This window comes from Gigantopelta aegis, chromosome 11, assembly GCF_016097555.1.
Source record: "Gigantopelta aegis isolate Gae_Host chromosome 11, Gae_host_genome, whole genome shotgun sequence".
Classification (NCBI taxonomy): Eukaryota; Metazoa; Mollusca; class Gastropoda; order Neomphalida; family Peltospiridae; genus Gigantopelta; species Gigantopelta aegis.
Window position 1 is genome coordinate 29,133,200 of NC_054709.1, and position 21,747 is coordinate 29,154,946.

At 40.5% G+C, this 21,747-nt stretch overlaps 1 protein-coding gene across 1 annotated transcript in view; it reads right to left on the reverse strand.

The window, feature by feature from the left end:
- Positions 1-21,747, reverse strand: part of LOC121385555 (muscarinic acetylcholine receptor M3-like) — a 158,986-nt gene that overhangs the window by 52,213 nt on the left and 85,026 nt on the right. The window lies entirely within an intron of this gene.

Here is a 21,747-nt window from a genome sequence, read left to right on the forward strand (position 1 = left end):
ATTTTAGACTCCGCTTAGACTGCAGTGATCTAAATGCCCATAGATTCAAAAGACATATAAATATATGATAATCCTTAAGGGACATTCCTGAGTTTGCTGCAATTGTTAAGATGTTATCGACTAACAAAGACTTTTTAACGATTGTAATTACATATCAAATATATTTTCCTACATAACATATCAGTGGCTGTATATTAAACGTGTTTCTGATCGTTCTAATATTTGTACTAGCGTAAATTTCATTTTATTTCCTAAAATATATTTTTTCGTACGTACGAAATTATTTGAAGACAAAATCAAGTTTGGGCTTCTTACAAATATTAAGACGACCAGAACACATTGAATATACAGACACTGATATTCTAAACCAGAAAATATATTTAATATGTAAGTTTAATCGTAGAAGTATTTTATTAGTCGGAAACATCTTACAATGCAGCAAACTCAGGAATGCCCCTTTATTGTAGTTGCGACCATACTTTTGAAGATATAGTCCGTCCGTTATTTCTTGCATTGTCCATTGTATGATTATTTTCGCCGAACCATGTTCTTTTGCAATAATAGTTTTGATATTAATCCAGCGCTATTTGAAAACAAGGATTAATTATCCGTCCGAATTGAACTTATAGGGTGTATACTACCAAATCCAATCCCATAGACGACAATAGTAACATATGTGGCTAACACTCCTACCTGCAGCGTACCAATCGACATAAACGCCACGGATATAAATACTACCACTCCTTACCCTTAAAGTGAATCAGAAAAAAATGGGGGTCAAGCTGCTCATTTCTGAGATAACCCTAGTTTTGCACAAAATTCTAGTTTTTTTTTTTTTACAGGTACCTCATACATGTTTCAAGCACAAGGCTACTTGACACAGTGGTACTAGATGAAATAAAATTGCATACATTTTTAGACCAGATGAAACTATTTTTTTTTTATAACCAACACACTCACATTTATAACCAATCGCAGGACTTGTGGTGTTCCGGAAGTTATTTGGTTTAGTACTACCTAAAGAGAGACCATCATAGTGCAATATGTACACAATTTTATCATCTTATCAAAACCATTAACTTTATAAGATACACATGAATATAAATTACTTTCTACTGTATTAATATTATAACGTTAGCCTGGTGTATCATTCGCATGTTTCGCTTTATAGTTCTAATAAACTATGGTTAATATGCCCACCTTTCGAGAACACCTATATTTACAGAACCCGATAGTGGATCATAGATCACTCATCACGGAGTATGGTTTTGTCATTGATATGTGTGCAAGTTCTCGAATTAAAATTTATTTTAAAGTTTGTTTTGCTTAACGACATCACTGGAGCACACTGATTAATTAATCATGACCTATTGGATTTCAAACATTTGGTAATTCTGACACGACGTCATCAGAGGAAACCCGCTACATTGTTCCTAATGCAGCAATGGGATCTTTTATATGCACTTTCCCACAGACAAGAAAGCACATACCACGGCCTTTGACCAGTTGCGGTGCACTATTTGGAACGAGAAAAACACAACGGGTTGAATGGAACCACCGAGGTGGTTTGATCCTGCGACACAAGCACCTCAAGCGAGCACTCAACCTACTGAGCTAAATTCCGCCCAGAGTTCTCGGCTATACCAAGTATGTGTACTGTACGGTTTTTTTTTTTTTTTTCACACCCATCACAATACTTGTAGTTTGCAGGTAATGGTTGAAATGATGTTGTAATATGTTTCTCTCTCTCTCTCTCTCTCTCTCTCTCTCTCTCTCCTCTCTCTCTCTCTCTCTCTCTCTCTCTCTCTCTCTCTCTGTCTCTCTGTGTGTGTGTGTGTGTGTGTGTGTGTGTGTGCGTGTATGTGTTTGTGAATTTTTTTTAAATTATTTTTTTCAAGCACTATTTTGTTGAGACATTTATCTTTCATGTATCTAAACCGATCGAGCTTGATCGAGACTAGGCCTGTGCGCCATCTGGTGAGCAATTTCTAGACGTATTAGTCCGCGAACCATGACGTGTAGGGAAATTTCAATCAAACTGCGTCGGGAAGCGATGTGTGAGTAATTCGGGTTTCACCTCTGTCAGTGCACGTCGTTCAACCAGTGCCGGCAAACTGAGTGAGTTCGTCTGCATTTTCTTTTGGTGTGCTTTCTCCAGAAATATAGTTTTATGAATCTGTTATAATATAAATCTAGTAAGTATGAACCCCCAATAAATAAATAAATAAAATTTAAAAAATAAAGAAAAGAAAAAAAAAAGAATAAGGAGAAACAGAAAAAATAAAATAAGAATTAAAGTTCATTTTGTTTAATGACTATTGAATGTGAAACCTTTGGTAATTTTGACATATAGTCTTAGAGAGGAAACCCGTAATTTTTTTCCATTAGTATCAAGGGATCTTTTATATGCATCATCCCACCGACACGATAGCATGTACCACGGCCTTTGATATACCCGTTGTGGTGCGCTGGCTGGAGCGAAAAATAGCCCAATGGACCCAACGACGGGGATCGATCCTAAACCGACCGCGCATCAAGCGAGCGCTTTACAATTGTGCTACGTCCCGCCCGCCCCAATAATAAATAAATAAATAAAATGAAAAAAAAAAAAATAGAAAGAAAAGAAGAAAAAAGAATACTAAGAAACAAAAAGAAAGAGAGAAGAAAAAACTGTTTACAGCTTCCGCACCTATATGATAATAATTACACGTCAGTGAGTACTTGTGCATAACACTAGGAATATTTCCACCGTGCGTGAATGCCGATGATGGGGCAACCTAAACACGTTAGGGTGTTTTGTGTACAGTACCTATCCTCGCTACATATAATAAAATTTGTTGTTTACTTGTTTTCATCTGATTCATTTAACTTTGTTTTGTTTCGTTTCACACTTAGCACACACAAATACACATAAACACAAAGATACATATACACAAAGATACACACCACAGAATCATAAACAAATAGAAACACTCAAATAAATAGACACACACAAATACACACAAACACAAATATACATATACACAAAGATACACATCACAGACAAAAAAAACCCCAGAGACACACAGACAAAGACACACAGACAAACACACACACACACACACAAACGCACGCACGCACACACACACACACACACACAAACGCACGCACGCACGCACACACACATACACGCACGCACACACACACATAAACACCACTCACACACACACACACCACACACACTACAGTCGCAATGTTAATGTTAATATATAATCGCAAACATACAAATACTTACATACACGCAAAGATACACACCATACACACACCACACACACACCACACACACACCACACACACACACACACACCACACACATAAACACACAAACACACACATACAAACACAATTCAATCGCGAAATTAATGTTAATATATAATCAGTATATTGGTGTCTTTAGAGCATAAAATTAATACATATGGCATTGATATAAACTATTATTTTAATATATCTGTTAATATATAACTTTATATATATAACTTTAAAATAAACAAAGACCTATATATAAACTGTATGATATATACCTGTTAACAATATATGAAATTTAATACACACAGCGGCATTGATATAAACTGTATTATATGTATGTTTGTTAATAGTATATATTATTAATACAAATATAGAAAATTAATAAAAACTGTATTATATTTATCTGTCTGTTAATAGTATATAATATTAATACAAACAAAATCATTGATAAAAACTGTATTAGATTTATCTGTCTGTTAATAGTATATAAAAATTAATGCAAACAGCGACATGAATATAAAGTTTATTACATTTATTTATCTGTAAATAGTGCACCACAACTGGTCAAAGACCGTGGTATGTGCTTTCCTGTCTGTGGGAAAGTACATATAAAAGATCCCTTGTTGCATTAGGAACAATTGTAGCAGGTTTCCTCTGATGATTACGTGTCAGAATTACCAAATGTTCGACATCCAATAGCCGATGATTAATTAATGTGCTCTGGTGGTGTCGTAAAACCAAAAACAAAACAAACAAAAACTAATTATCTGTTAATAGTGTAGAAGTATGAAAAATACCATTGATAAACACCATCATTGTATTTATCTGCTAATTCTCATATCATTTGTACACATTGAGACAATGTAATCTGAATATTGGTATCTTTAGTGTATAAAATGAATACTAACAACACTGATAAAACTATTATTATATTTACCTATTGATTTGTTAATTCTCACATTATTTAGCGTATACACACTATTATAATGCAATCAGTCTATTGGTATATATAGTGCAAAAATACAAATAACGACATTGATCTAAATTATTATTAAATATTTATCACGTTGAGCAAATGCAATTTGTATATTGGTAGATCTATAAATAATTCCCTAGCAATACACAGTGATTATATTTCATCTTTAAAATACAATCTGCGCTGGTATTTTTAGTGTATAAATACAAACAACGACATTGATATAAAGCATTATTAAATATTTATCACGTTGAGTAAATGCAATTTGTATATTGGTACATCTACAAGTGATTCCCTGGCAATACACAGTAATTATATCTCATCTTTAAAATACAATCTGCGCTGGTATTTTTAGTGTATTCATACAAACAGCGACGTTGATATAAACCATTATTATATTTATCTATATACCAGTTAACACATCATTTAGTCTATACACGTTGCGAAAATGCAATCTGGTCATTGGAATCTCTATCAACTGATTTCCAAGCCATTCCCAGTAACCATCTCTCATCACGTTAATTTTACGACATTAACCAATACACGTTTTCTGCTCGACTGGTCCACTTATATATACCGACTCTTTGAAGCCGTGCCGCCTCACTGGTACTTAAATGTTGTCTAATACCAGTCTATCGGACTGGACCTTGATAGACCATGGCATTCAAAGGCGCCAAACGAACTGCTATATTCTGTAGGCAGAAATAAATATTGTTATGTACCGTACGAAATCGAAAGTCTATCGATTTTCTGCTTCAGTGAAATAAATAAATTAATGAACAGTCCCAGATGAAATATGGCGTTTGTACCAATCTCGGAACGCATAAAACATTCGTAGCTATAACGCGAGAGAATCAACTAGCTGGAAAATGTGCGAAGAGTAAATACAGTAATTGAAATGTGTTAAAGACCACGTGTTGTGATCATTGGGTTTTTCGAATCTTTCTTTCGCGATTTATTGCATGTCACTCTCTTTTCAAGCCATTATTTATTTATTTATTTATTTATTTATTTATTTATTTATTTATTGTGTTTCATTTGTTTCTTGTTCTCATTTCTCATTTGCATGTACACACACGCGCGCACGCACGCACACACACACGCACACGCCGACACAGACACACGCACGCAAAACACACACACACACACACACACACACACACACACACACACAGACAGACACACAGGGACACACACACACACACACATTGTCTTTTGTCTGTCTCTGTCTGTCTCTCTGCCTCTCTCTCTCTCTCTCTCTCTCTCTCCTCTCTCTCTCTCTCTCTCTCTCTCTCTCTCTCTCACCGCAACTCTTTTGCCCTCTGTCTATCTATGTGTTTCCCTCTTTTCATATTCTATCTATCTTTATCTTGCTCATACGCTAATAGTCTAATAATAACTCACTGAGCTTCCTCTTTATCCATTTACTGTATATGACACACGCAGTGTTACACAGTGTTAAAGAGAGAGAGAGAGAGAGCCAACAGCAGAGAGATACGGTGGTGGAGGAAGGGACATACATACATACATACATACATACATACATATATACTGATTGCCCTATGGTGTTGCTGAAAGGGATAAGAAGGGAGGGAGGGAGGGAGAGAGAGAGAGAGAGAGAGAGAGAGAGAGAGAGAGAGAGAGAGAGAGAGAGAGAGAGAGAGAGAGAGAGAGAGAGAGAAAGAAAGAAGTGTTTTATTTAACGACGCACTCAACACATTTTATTTACGGTTATATGGCGTCAGACATATGGTTAAGGACCACACAGATTTTGAGAGGAACCCCGCTGTCGCCACAACATGGGCTACTCTTCCGATTAGCAGCAAGGGATCTTTTATTTGCACTTCCCACAGGCAGCATAGCACAAACCATGGCCTTTGTTGAACCAGTTATGGATCACTGGTGGGTGCAAGTGGTTTACACCTACCCATTGAGCCTTGCGGAGCACTCACTCAGGGTTTGGAGTCGGTATCTGGATTAAAAATCCCATGCCTCGACTGGGATCCGAACCCAGTACCTACCAGCCTGTAGACCGATGGCCTGCCACGACGCCACCGAGGCCGGTAGAGAGAGAGAGAGAGAGAGAGAGAGAGAGAGAGAGAGAGAGAGAGAGAGAGAGAGAGAGAGAGAGAGAGAGAGAGAGAGAGAGAGAGAGAGAGAGAGAAAGACAGACAGACAGACAGACAGACAAAAAGACAGTGAGCGTGTGTGTATGTGTGTGTGTATGTGTAACAGATAAGACAAGCATTTCTGACTTGGTGCCATACATAATTAATAATCCCGTCTTACACGACTTCTCGATAAAGTCGAAACCAGAGAAAGAAAAACTCCGCTCAATGGACGTGGAAAATTAAAACCCATCAACGGTCGAGCGGCGCCGAGAAACGAGTCCCACAAACATTTTACAAAGAGTGCAACCGAATTAGAAACCGCCATTCTTCGCCCAACGGTCTCCCGTAGCGGACGATAAATATTTAACCAATGACGAGACAATACAGTTGATGACGTAACATCCGACGTGTTTGACAGGTGGCCATGGTTTGGTTAGCAGACAAGGATCTTTATTTTAGCATGACGATCCATAATTCAGAACCAACAGTCGACAACAATGGGACGGTCGGAACTTGCACTCCAGTCGAGGAAAGTGCCGGTGAGAACACAGCTCCCACGCAGAGAACGATCACGAATTTGTCTCGCTAAGCCCAGTCGTTTCCTTACGCTTGTAATTGCCAGTGAATGCAAAACGATCAATGATGTTTAACGGTAGACAAACTCATTGTTGGCTTTCTTTTGTCAGACCGCGATCCACAAGGTAAAAGTAACAAGTCAAGAAGAGGACAAGCTTCTACGTTAAAAATCGCACGGGTTTTATCGAACAGTGGCGGAGATTAACGAGTCTTATCGAAGAAGGACGAGTTTTATCAAAGGGTAACGAACTTTATTGATGATGATGATAACTAGTTTAACGTGCCCATATACCATTAGTGTTTTGAACACGCCCATCCCGAGTCCGACCTCCGATAAGATCGGGGGCCTGACTTGGGATTGGGGGGGGGGGGGGGGGGGGGGGGGTTGGGGGTTGGGGGTGGGGGTGGGGGGGGGGGTAGGGGGGTGTTGAAAATGGGCAGAATTTTAAAAATAGCAATTGGTAACAAAGTTAATAAAAAAAAAAAAAAAAAAAAAAAAAAGAAGGTTACAAGCCAAAAATAAAAAAGAATTGACTGCTCGGCCGAATATTTATATAATTTGCAGCATTTTAGAAGGACAGTCCAAAATTAAATAAGAGAAAGAAGAGAGGATCGGACTATTTAATAATATTAAAAAAAAGTAAGTAATTTCGACATAAAATTTTGAACAGAGATCTAAAAGTTTAAAGTCCGATCGATATGTCCACGCGAGTTTGGGTGCACAGCTTAAAGGGACGAGATGGGTTGCATCCCGTCAAGAAAACCCCTAGATTGACAGTCGATGGACGCTGATGGTGAGTGCTGTGCTGAAATACAGATCTTGAGAAGTCGGATCCGTCTGAACGAGAGAGAGTATCAGACTAGGGTATAGTCCAATCATCATGGTTTGGTATAGTGGTGCGGGCGGGCCCAATCCGGAGGATACGAGATGGTACCACTATAAAGCAAGGTAAAGTCTAGAAAAAGAGTAGTAGGGGCCGACCCCGCTTCCTATTTCTTCTTAGAGTGGGGCGGTCAATCTTCCAGTGCTGCTAGGACAGGCTCAGACATGTAGAGACTAAACGCGAACAACCGTGGCGTTCTGCAGAATGGCCGTCATACGAGTCACGAAAAAAAACCCAGTCGACAGTCAGACGGAGAAATTACGTGGATGCAAGGAATTTCACTAAAAAAGAATCCAACCTGGTGGTGCAGGCTGTCGAAACGAGAAGCGTTCCAGCGTTCAATCAGTTCCAATGGCCGCATACATCCCAGTAGAAAAACCGGCCTCGGTGGCGTCGTGGCAGGCCATCGGTCTACAGGCTGGTAGGTACTGGGTTCGGATCCCAGTCGAGGCATGGAATTTTTAATCCAGATACTGACTCCAAACCCCGAGTGAGTGCTCCGCAAGGCTCAGTGGGTAGGTGTAAACCACTTGCACCGACCAGTGGTTCATAACTGGTTCAACAAAGGCCATGGTTTGTGCTATCCTGCCTGTGGGAAGCGCAAATAAAATATCCCTTGCTGCCTGTCGTAAAAAAGTAGCCTATGTGGCGACAGCGGGTTTCCTCTAAACAAATATCTGTGTGGTCCTTAACCAGATATGTCTGACGCCATATAACCGTAAATAAAATGTGTTGAGTGCGTCGTTAAATAAAACACTTCTTTCTTTCTTTCCCAGTAGAAAACTTCCTTTCGCTGACAAAAACAACGAAATTTTGACATATATTCTTAGAGGAAACCAGCAACATTTGTTTTCAAGGGATCTTTCATATGAACTATCCCACATACAGGATAGCACACACCACGGCGTTTGATATACCAGTCGTGGTGCACGACGAAAAATAGCCCAATGGGCCTCCCGACGGGGATCGATTCTAGACCGACAGCCCTTTATTCAAGCGAGCGCTTTCCTACTGGGCTACGTCCCTCCCTTTGAGGACAGTTGCCCCTACAGTACCCCTCACTGGGTACGGCCCTGAAATGTTATATCAGACAGTGGTTGGATGTTTTTAAAAAATCTTTCAGATTGTATCATAATTTCTGATACATACAGACAGTGTGAGCAAATACACGGAAACATGAAGTGAACTATTGATCGTTATGTTAAGTCGTCACGTTTAATCTGGACATTAGATCGAAAAGCAATACACGGCAAGCATAACAACTGTCTGAACGCATTTGTACAACGGGTCAAATATCGACAGGTCGTAACGCACAAATAATTGACTGCTTCTTCAAAGTGAAAAATTCGCCAAGCATGTCGGTTGGGAAAGAAAAGAAAGGAATGTGCGTTTAACCTAAGAACATTTCAGCCCCATAGGATGGGATGAGTGGGAGTAGGAGTGGGGTGGGGTGGGGTGGGGTGAGCGTGTGAACAATTCCTAGTAGACAGGAACACAGTCTGTAATGGTGGGCACAGGTCAGGTCAGATCAGGTCATAGGTTTCAACGTGCATATTCAGAACAAGCTGTTGTAGCACACGCCTGTCATGGGCGCAGGTGTCGACTTTCGCTGGCTTCCCTGTCCAGGACATGTGGGTACAAGCCTGATTTTATCTTTATTTATACAGAGTAGGACAATACTACTACTACTACTACTACTACTACTACTACTACTACTACTACTACTACTACTACTACTAGTAATAGTAGGGTATGTGATTGGTGTTGTGAGTACAGATCCCCACGATTCCTAAAGACTTTTATTGTGTTAAGGCAGAATCATACGGTAGTTGACCCACTAATAGGTTCTCTTGGACAAATTCAACTCCCATTTCCGATAATGTTAATTTTTTTCTATAGTATGGTATGGTATAGTATAGGGATTAACGTGCACTTTCAAAGCAAGCTGTTTTAGCGCACGCCTGTCATGGGCACAGGTGCCGGTCTAGGCCAGCTCCTCCGTCCAGGACAGGAAACGTTTCGGATGGGTGTGAGAAGGGACCGCCTGTACTAGCAGGTGCAAGAGAGCACCAGCAGCTCGACCGGAGTCTGTAACAGGCGGTGTATGTGTGTGTGTGTGTGTGTGTGTGTGTGGGGGGGGGGGGGGGGGGGGGTTGGTTAGTGTTGGTGCTACGAAGGGGAAAAGGTGCGCAATTTGAATGAAGGAAATTTGGCGCACAACTAAACGTGTGGTACCTTAGATTTAATCTACCCGCATTTAAGATATTTAATGAATGTTTTGGATTAAAAATCTTCATTTCTGTAGCGGTGTACTGCATTGGAAAGAAAGAAAGGAATGTTTTATTTAACGACGCACTCAACACATTTTATTTACGGTTATATGGCGTCAGACATATGGTTAAGGACCACACAGATTTTTTTTTAGAGGAAACCCGCTGTCGCCACATAGGCTACTCTTTTACGACCGGCAGCAAGGGATCTTTTATTTGTGCTTCCCGCAGGCAGGATAGCACAAACCATGGCCTTTGTTAAACCAGTTATGGATCACTGGTCGGTGCAAGTGGTTTACACATACCCACTGAGCCTTGCGGAGCACTCACTCAGGGTTTGGAGTCGGTATCTGGATAAAAAATTCCATGCCTCGACTGGGATCCGAACCCAGTACCTACCAGCCTGTAGACCGATGGCCTGCCACGACGCCACCGAGGCCGGTCTCCTGCATTGGTTTCAACTTCTAGTGTATATACTACATAACAAATGTATACTAAATAAAAAAATAATAACAGTTTCAATGAATAATAATGTTTGCACAACTAATCAATATTACAGACATGATAGCACATACCACGTCCTTTGAAATATTAGTCGTGTGGCATTGGGTGAAACTGGGGGGGGGGGCAGAAAAATAAACCCATAACCCCCCCCCCCCCAAAAAAAAAAAAATAATAAGAAAAAGTAATTAGAAAATGAGGCCACCAAGGGGATTCGATCCTACGACCCAAATATCTCAGACAAACACTCCACGTACTGAGTTAAATCACGCCTTTCCTTTTAACCTATTTTCGCGCTTATATCAATTAATGTTCAAGCGCGCTGTCGTGGGCACAAACACCTAAGCTATCTGGGCTGTCTGTCCAGGACAGTGAGTTAGGGGTTAGTTTGTTAGTCAGAAAGAAGAGGGTGTAGTGGTCTTACACCTACCCACCGAGTCGTTAAAACTCGCTCTCGCTGGGAGCCGGTACCGGGATGCGAACCCTGTACCTACCAGCCTTATGTCTGATGGCTTAACCACGACGCCAGTGAGGTCTGTCAAAAAAAATAAAATAAAAAAAAACAGAAAACAATCACGCCTCTTTGGTCCATGCATGCAGCCATGCAACTATATTTCCCGTTCCAACCACGACTGGTACATCAAAGATAATAATGTTCTATGTGTTGGGACGTAGCCCAGTGGTAAAGCGCTGGCCTGATGCTCGGTCGGTCTAGAATCGATCCCCGTCGGTGGGTTATTTCTCGTTCTATCCAGAACACAACGACTAGTATATCAAAGACCGTGGTATGTGCTATCCTGTCTGTTGGATTATGCATATAAAAGATCCCTTGCTACTAATGGAAAAATGTAGCGGGCTTCCTCTCTGAGACATAATGTCAAAATTACCAAATGTTGGACATCCAATAACTAATGATTAATAAATCAATGTGCTCTAGTGGTTTCGTTGAACAAAACAAAATTAAAATTTTAACTTCTTTAATTTCTTTGTAAAGATACGTATTAAAGTATCATTTTCTGCCAGCCTTACGAATAGGTCACGTCAAGGCAGCGGGTTTCTTTCTATCTAGCTACATCAAGTGTCTACATGATATTTCTTAATAACTTGATTTAAAAACAGAGTTGACATTTTTCTCGAACAATTCCGATGTATTTACTTTAGTAGGTTGAACCAAATGAATCCCCATTGCAGGTAATGTTACCATTTTCTAAGAAAATTGATATTCCAGGTAACGCGTGCGGGAATTTTAGCGGGTGTGTGTGTGTGTTTGTGTGTGTGTGTGTGTGTGTGTGTGTGTGTGTGTGTGTGTAGACTGTGGTAACTGAAGTTTATGGGGGGGGGGGGGGGGTCAAGACATAGTCCCCTGGAAAATGTCTTGAGAAAAAAGAAAACTTTGCTTGAGCAGGGAGGGGTTTCGATCCCCGAAACCCTCACTTTGCACACGCGCCTGTATACAGCTTATTAGGCAGTGTCAGGTATAAAAAATGGGGCAGCTCACAGTTAATCTACCTACAAAGTACAAAGTCTGATGTCACAGAGCATTACGGAGTTTTTCTTATCAATAACCCACAACAAATGTATATCAAATCAAAGTACATTAATTTACTGGAAATAGATATAGAACCTGGAAACAGTATTTGCATAAATAATCATTTTCACATATTACTGCCAATCACAGCTGCAGCTGCTATTACTCCGTAAATATTGAACTCTGATTTGGTACAGTACGACTTTCAACATATACTTAACATGTAGCGCATACATGTGTGGGTGGTGGTCGATACAAAGACACACACACACACACACACACACACACACACACACACACACACACACATATATATATATACACACAGAGAGAGAGAGAGAGAGAGAGAGAGAGAGAGAGAGAGAGAGAGAGAGAGAGAGAGAGAGAGAGAGAGAGAGAGAGAGACTGGGACTAAACGAATTAACAACGCGTAGCTACTATGATACCGCACTCTGCAGTGACACCTGTATAAGACACAACATTTAATACAAACCTTATGAAGAGGTTTTCTGAGACAGCTTAAACAGATTCTGCTAACATCAACCTTCTGCACATCCAGACGTTAAGATGTTCCTACGCACGTCACGACAATCCCTTGTAGGTTATAACATTCCTATCCAAGTTGCTTCGATTCTATTGCTGTTGTTTCTATGTACCTTGGAATGCATCTATGTAAACTGCAACGTTGTTACATATGTTGAAAGTTCCCCTGTGAGTTACAACGTTCCTACTTAAGATAAAACGTTTCCCCATATACGAAACGTTTCTCCTTTGTAAGTTAATTAACCTATAACGGTTTTTCGTACGTTACAACATTGTTTACTGTGCATGTAATATCATTTCGACGTAAGATTCAATGTTTCTGTGCATATTATAACTTTGCTGCTAAGTAAATATTCATATATGCTTTACAGTGCACGTTCGCGTATTGTAACGTTTCTGTACACCTTATAGTATGTCCTTTTGTACGTTGTAACTTCCATACGTAAGTTGGAATGATCCGTTATACGTCCATACGTAAGTTGAAATGTTCCTTTGTACGTCCATACGTAAGTTAGAATGTTCCTTAGTACGCAAGTACGTTCCTTTGTACGTAACAATGTTGCTTACGTAAGCTGAAACGTTCCTTAATATGACAAAACGTCGTTAAGTAATTCGGAATGTTGTCATTACGCTTTGACATGTTTGCGTAAGTTAAAATGTTTTTACGCATGGTACAGCGTTCTTACGTTGAAATGTTCCCATGCACAATAATGGTCTCGTTCGTTACACAATCCTTGTGCACGTGACGTACTGTCGTAGTTTATGACGTTCTTGTGTTTCCATTACCTTTCAACGTTACTCGATGACGTAATCATTGTATTCTAAAAAAATCAAACATTTGGACCGCTTTCTCCAGAACAACACGAAACAAACTGAACATCTTAATACGCCTAGCAACCACTTGTTGAATATACGATGTCGTAGTGTTGGTATAAAGTGCTCCTACTGGCAGAAGCTGGTAGAAATTCACCTATTAATTCATTTGGTAGAGTGCTGGAATCTCGTGTTCTCATATACGCAATACAACAAACATACGTCAACACTGAGATATATACGTCGAGAAACTGATGTTTAGAAAAGAAAAGAAGAAGAAGAACGAAAAACCCCTAAAAACAACCCCTCTGTTACCTCATCTGTTGTTATTAAGTTTATTCCAGAACAAATTTTACCAACAAGCAAACAGGATCCTAAGTCGACACATCCCCCACGACAATTTGTCTTAAGAGCGTAATCTCATATCAAGTTAGTCACAACGATGCCCACTCCGTCACGAACGTAATATGTTTACGCCACGAACACAAACGTAGTCCTGAAATATTAAAGAGTGCGAACAAGATTGGTGTAGCTGTCACATAAGCTTGAGCACGTTTTGGGGAATTTCCTACGACTGCTAGAGCAGCTAGCACGACGTCATAACGTTGCTGTAACTGCTAGATAACCATAGCATGTCGTCTGGAAGTTTGTCGTAACCGCCAAAGAGAAACAATGAAGCTAGCTACAATGCCGTTGTAAGTTGTATTGGGACGAAGATCTTTACGTTGCGTAGGCTGATCGGAAGACGTTTTTTCCCCCGTCCCCTGTACGTTATTCACGTCTTCGGATTAATAGTTCGATCTACGATGAGGCTTTTATCCATAATGAACCCGAGGCTATGGTGAAAAGGCATCAATCACTGGTTCGAGATTACAAGACAAATCAGATTTGAATCAGCCAATCACAGCCTTTAATAGATAAGTATTGACAAATGAGAACGCGGCTTTCGATCAAATGGATAAAAGGCATCGCCATGGTTATTACTGCCTCTCTGCGGCGGTGGCCAGGGACATGTAACAAAGTGTAAATGTAATACAATGTTTACCGACTCCGCTCCCTCCAATCGAAGTAGGTGGCTAAAAGTCTTGTCAAACGACCAGCTGGTACTTTTTATAGAGGGGTAGTTAAGGAAATTAGTTGGTCATTTGCCCACCGGCAGATAAACTGTTGATTACCCCGGCCACTGATCTCTCGCAAAATACCATCATAAATCCGCGGAGAGAAAATCAAAATGGCGGTAATGACGTCAAAATGCGTGCTTCACAATATTGTTTTCCACGATCCAGTTCCAGGCATTGTAAGTTATACGAACACAAATGTAATGAGAAAGACGACGTCCGTACACCGGCCTCGGTGGTGTCGTGGTTAAGCCATCGGACATAAGGCTGGTAGGTACAGGGTTCGCAGCATGTGATCTTAGCAGCATGGGATCTTTTATATGCACCATCCCACAGACAGGGTAGTACATACCACTGCCATTGATATACAGTCGTGGTGCACTGGCTAGGACGAGAAATAGCCCAATGGGCCCACCGACGGGGATCGATCCCACCGCTAGCAAATGTTAACATTATTGGCAGTTGAAATTGGTTTGCTTCAGGACAGACATGACGTCACATACCACGGACTTTGATATTTGTTTGTGGGCATGGAATCAAGTGCGAATTTCTCAATTTTAATACAAAATGTTAACATTATCGACAGTTGAAATTGATTTGGTTCACGGCAGGACGTCACATACCACGAACTTTGATATTTATTTGTGGGAATGGAATCAAGTGCGAATTTCTGAAATCATAAGGAAAACCGTCTTTGCTAAAAACTAAAAGTGATCGGATTCGGGACAGACAGGGCGTCACATACCACGAACTTTGATATTTGTTCGTGGGCATGGAATCAGGTGCGAATTTCTGAAATCGTAGGAGAAACTGTCTTTGCTAAAAGCTAACCTAAAGAGAATGTGTTGTTTATTTTGGTATATGCAGCTAATATGTTCACGGCTGTAACTCCTGTGGCGCAGATCAATACGGACGTCACTGGTCTGTAACTAACGACCTATCAACAGCATTCATTTCATCTTATTGTCGTGCTTATGTCCACTTAAGGTTCAAACACACTGTCCTGGGCACACACACACCTCAGCTATCTGGGCTGTCTGTCCAGAAGAGTGGGTAATATTTTTTGTTAACGGCCTCGGTGGCGTCGTGGTTAGGCCATCGGTCTACAAGCTGGTAGGTACTGGGTTCGGATGCCAGTCGAGGCATGGGATTTTTAATCCAGATACCGACTCCAAACCCTGAATGAGTGCTCCGCAAGGTTCAATGGGTAGGTGTAAACCACTTGCACCGACCAGTGATCCATAACTGGTTCAACAAAGACCATAGTTTGTGCTACCCTGCCTGTGGGAAGCGCAAATGAAAGATCCCTTGCTGCCTGTCGTAAAAGAGTAGCCTATGTGGCGACAGCGGTTTTCCTCTGAAAAAACCCAGTGTCAGAATGACCATATGTTTGACGTCCAATAGCCGATGATAAGATAAAAAAATCAATGTGCTCTAGTGGCGTCGTTAAATAAAACAAACTTTACTTTACTTTTAGTTGCTAGTTGGTTAGTGAGAGACAAGAGGACTATACCTTCAAAACCTCTCAAAACCAGCCCCTCAATAGACCGGAATCCCCCAAATACCGGACATTGTTTTCATGGTCCCTTTTTATACATCTGTACAGAAGGGAATCTATGTAAACCGGATACCTCTAAAAACCAGACATTTTAATTAATACCAAGGGTGTCCGGTTTAGAGGGGTTTCACTATATTAGCAAGTAAATTAAAGTTTGAAGTAATACTAATACCAGAAACATATGGGATATATCGAAATTAATATTCTAAACTAATTTACTTTTATTACATGCTCATATAACCTTTCTATACTAATAAAGACCATTCTGACAGTGCAATGTATATATAATTATGTGCAATGTATATATAATTATGTGTAATACAAAATATCGAATGCGGAATCACATCTGTCAATTCCAGAAATTAATCTAGCTTTTCAGACGAATAAAGTTGTGTTAATTAATTAAACTTGTGTTAAAGGGACATTCCTGAGCTTGCTGCATTGTAATACGATTTCGACTAATACAATATTTCTACGATTAAACGTACATATTAAATATATTTTCTTGTTTAAAATATCAGTGTCTGTATATTCAATGTGTTTCTGATCGTCCTAATATTTGCATGAAGCCCAAACTGGATTTTGTCTTCCAATAATTTCGTACGTACAAAAAAGAAAAAAAAATATATATTTAGGAAATTTAACCTATTACAAATATTATAACGATACAAAAACCACGTTTAATATACAGCCACTAATATTTTATGCAGAAACATATATTTGATATGTAATTACAATCGTTAAAAAACGTCTCTGTTAGTCGATAACATCTTAAAAATTGCAGCAAACTCAGGAATGTCCCTTTAATTATAACATAGAAAGGTAGCATGGTAATTAATAAATAGAGAACCACATACCAGTTGTTTTCTCGTATTGCTTATTGCACTCGTTTATAGTGATGGGGCTGAACACAGCCCAGTGGTAAAACGTTCGCTTGATGCGCGTTCAGTTTGGGATCGATCTCCCTTAGTGGGCCCGTTGCGCTATTTCTCCATCCAGCCAGTGCACACCGACTGGTACATCAAAGGCCGTGGTATGTGCATGTGCTATCCTTTCTATAGGATGGTGCATAAAAAAGATCCCTTGCTGCTAATCGAAAAGAGTAGCCCATGAAGTGGCGACAGTGGGTTTCCTCCCTCAATATATGTGTGGTCCTTAACCATATTATGTCCGACGCCATATAACCGTAATTAAAATGTGTTGAGTTTGTCATTAAATAAAACATTTCCTTCGTTTATAGTGAACAACATGGGAAAACAACGGCTATATAGTTCTGAATATGTACTTAAAATCTGTTTAGTCATTAAAAAGGTTCAATTAGGTGAGTATTTAACAACAGCAGCGAACTCCGAGCGTTTTTATGTTTGTTTTTTTCCCACGTGCGCAGTTTTTGACGCTGGTACAAACATTAGAAAAATCAGAGACATTTCTTTTTATAGACATTAATTTAAAGGCATACTGTCACGGATTTAAGGACCTTATTTCTCTAAAAATGGACAATAAATGAAAATTACATTAATTGTTGGAAACCAAATCTAGCTATCGCATCATCTTAACTGAACCATGATGGAGTGAAATCCATGTCAACCCTCTTGGCAATTTTAGTTTTTGAATTATGGACCATTGCCATAATTCAATTATTTTTACAAAATATCATTAATAAATGGAGTATGGTGGTTATGAAGATGGTTGAATAAAGTACATTTAGGAACAAATCAAATTATTTTTGTTCAGGTAATACTTTGTTAGACCATTAAATAGGTCAGTGGTCTGTGACAATATGCCTGAAGAAAAAGTGCGTTTAATATATGCTTAGTCATTAAAAATGTTCTATTAGCTGGACACAATAGCAGAAAGCTCAGAAAAGTCCCTTTAAGGAATGAAACGTTCTATTTAACAACGCACTCAGCACATTTTATTTACGGTTATATGGCGTCAGACATAAGGTTAAGGACCACACAAATATGGAGAGAGGCAAACCCGCTGTCGCCACTTCATGGGCTGGATTGGAGCCGGTACCGGGCTGCGAACCCTGTACCTATCAACCTTTAGTCCGATGGCTTAACCACTACGCCACCGAGGCCGGTTGATGACCATTAAGATCCGTCTTGGTCAGACGACCGTGGACCGGTCAAGATGGGGCAGAGGATTCCAACGGACGAGTGTGCCACCACCGACTTCAACCTCCACCCCAAAGACGACGACTCCGGTGCAGCGGTCAACAACGACCGCTCCCGTCGAGTCGCCACATGGACTTGTTGTTCTGGCGACGAAAAGGAAGGCAACATCACCGACCACCCAGCCAGCCAAGACCAAGCCGCCGCCGGAATCCGCTCCCCCTGTTGACGACGAATGGACCATTGCCATCAGTGGACTTCGCCGTCATCTCCATCAGTACATACAGGGGGACACGCAGAAACCACAACTACTTCGGGGAGGATATTCGAACCACCACTGGAAGACCATGGACGACGGCAGCAGTTACGAGCTTCATTCCAAGAGCTTCAACGGAACCAAGGGAATAGTCGTTACGCACCGAAGGGACCAGACCTACAGACAGTGCATCCTGTTTGCTGAACTCGACAACAGATCGATCCACAGGATGCTACAAGCGGTCTGCGGCCCCGACTATTCCAAGGTGCTCCAACATCTGCGGCAGATCAGGGATAAGCTGCCGTCGCTCCGAGACACTCCAAGCTCCCCGAAGTAGTACAACCTTACCTAGGACAGGTATCCTCCTTTTTTGGGCTTAGTTGGACTTTAAACTTTTTCGATCGAGTTTCAAAATCTTTATGTTTATTTTTTTATAAATAGTCCAACGCAATTTACTTTGGCGCCCGTTCAATTGCTCAAATCACCTTAAAACCTTTTTGGCCGAGCAGTCAAACTTATTTTTGGGTTTAAATTCTTAGTCCGGACATGATGTTAGGTGCTGCTATTCTCCGTAGACTTTAGCTTTTTCTAGTTAGACCCGAAGGAATCGAAATTCAGCCAGTCAGAACACGGCCCATTTTCGGTGTCTACTAGTCGGTCCGCGCAGTCGCTGGACACAACTAAATTCTTATTCCAAAATCTGCCCACTTCAAACTTATCCCCCACCCTTTTCTGTCCTGGACTTAGTCACTGGCAAAGGCCAGAGATTATGCCCAGGACAGACATGCTTGAAACCTTCGTGGTATATGAGCATGTAAATATATATTGGATTGGATTGGGGCAGAGGATAAGCTGTCGTCTGCTAAGTCTGATAAATGGAGGATTTCTATTAATTCTGTATCCAGTAGGCGCGACAGAAGGGAAATGTGACATGGCGCTAATCGGCTACCATAGTTTGAACCATAAACAAGCTAAGATATCTTTGGGGTGTAAGTATCTTCGTTGTTAAGGTATTAGTATGTGTAACTTTGAAAAAAAAAGCAAAAGAAAATGAAAAAAAAAAGAAGAAAAAAAGCAAGCAAACAAACAAAAATACAAATAAAACAAATCGAAAACCCCCAACAAAACCCCCCAAACAAACAAAATATAAAAAAACCCCGCCAAACACACACGAGAGAGAGAGAGAGAGAGAGAGAGAGAGAGAGAGAGAGAGCGAGAGAGCGAGAGAGAGGTCTCTGTAGTTGCCTCGCCTCACGCTTATTCATTCAGCCATTAAAACTGACTACAGGTGTGGGAGACGGTTCCTGGATGCGAACTCAGTACCTACCAGCCTTAATTTCAACGGCTTAACCGTCGGGGCTGGTTACGCACATGTACGTGTGTCTCCCTCTTGAACCGCTATTAATCCGCCACCTCACAGTGTAAGACAAGGTCGATTGATGTGTATCTTGGGTCAGATAGTCAGATCGTGACCATTCTACTCACACAGGTCGTTAACACACACAGAACTCCACACCGCAGACACGGCCAAATTCCTATCCGCTGATACATGGATGAATACAATAGGAACTCTCCCGTACAAAAAACAAAAAACAAAAAAGAAACTAAAAAACAACCCCAAAAACAATACTAAACCAAAAACCAAAACCTAATACCCCAACCCCCCGTATTTTTTATTTTACAAATAACAAACCAACAACTACACAACAAAATAACAACACAACAAACCTAAAACATAACATGGGATAAAAAACACATACACCTAGAAAACATGGAAGTAAGCAAAATAAGGAAAGAAAGAAAGAAATGTTTTATTTAACGACGCACTCAACACATTTTATTTACGGTTATATGGCGTCGGACATAAGGTTAAGGACCACACAGACATTTAGAGAGGAAACCCACTGTCGCCACTTCATGGGCTACTCTTTCCGATTAACAGCAAGACATCTTTCATATGCACCATCCCACAGACAAGATAGTACATACCACGGCCTTTGTTACACCATCAAAAAATAAAACAATAAATAGTCATGTCTGTCTGTCTATCTGTCCTTTTGTCTATCTGTCTGCAATGAATAAAACAAGACACTCATACAGTGTCTGTTTAATATAGCAGTGTTTTGTCCACGCAGACGACACAAGAACAACGTAGATGCATGCGACTCTGTGTCGACCATATTCCGAACTTGCCCAAACTGTGAACATTAACACTGAATCAGACAACCTCGTGGGATTTGTATACTGTTCAAAATAAGTAAAGGATATTCAAACATAGTTGTAAAAGGACAATGGAAATAATGTATCATTTAAAGCTGGAGCACGCTTAGTCAAAAAGAAAGAAATGTTTTATTTAACGACACACTCAACACATTTATTTACGGTTATATGGCGTCAGACATATGGTTAAGGGCCACACAGATATTGAGAGAGGAAACCCGCTGTCGCCACTTCATGGGCTACTCTTTTCGATTAGCAGCAAGGGATCTTTTATATGCACCATCCCACAGACAAGATAGTACATACCATTGCCTTTGATATACCAGTCGGGGTGAATTGGCTGGAACGAGAAATAGCCCAATGGGCCCACCAACGGGGATCGATCCTAGACAGACCGTGCATCGAGTGAGCGCTTTTCCACTGGACTACGTTGACAAAAGTGTGCGATAAATGTGTATAACCGCACACTTTTTCAAAACCAAACTCTTACTAAACCAAATGTAGTTATCGTGACACCGGCCTCAGTGGCGTCGTGGTTAGGCCATCGGTCTACAGGCTGGTAGGTACTGGGTTCGGATCCGAGTGCTCCGCAAGGCTCAATGGGTAGGTGTAAACCACTTGCACCGACCAGTGATCCATACCTGGTTCAACAAAGGCCATGGTTTGTGCTATCCTGCCTGTGGGAAGCGCAAATAAAAGATATCTTGCTGTTAATCGGAAAGAGTAGCCCATGTAGTGGCGACAGCGGGTTTCCTCTCAAAATCTATGTGGTCCTTAACCATATGTCTGACGCCATATAATCGTAAATAAAATGTGTTGAGTGCGTCGTTAAATAAAACATTTCTTTCTTTCTTTTTTTTAGTTATCGTGACATCCATAAAGTTTGTTTTGTTTAACGACACCACTAGATACGAAAATATGTCGTCGCCGCTGATGTAGTAGTAATCCGTTTTAATTACATTTGTCATATCACACACGCAAAACACACACA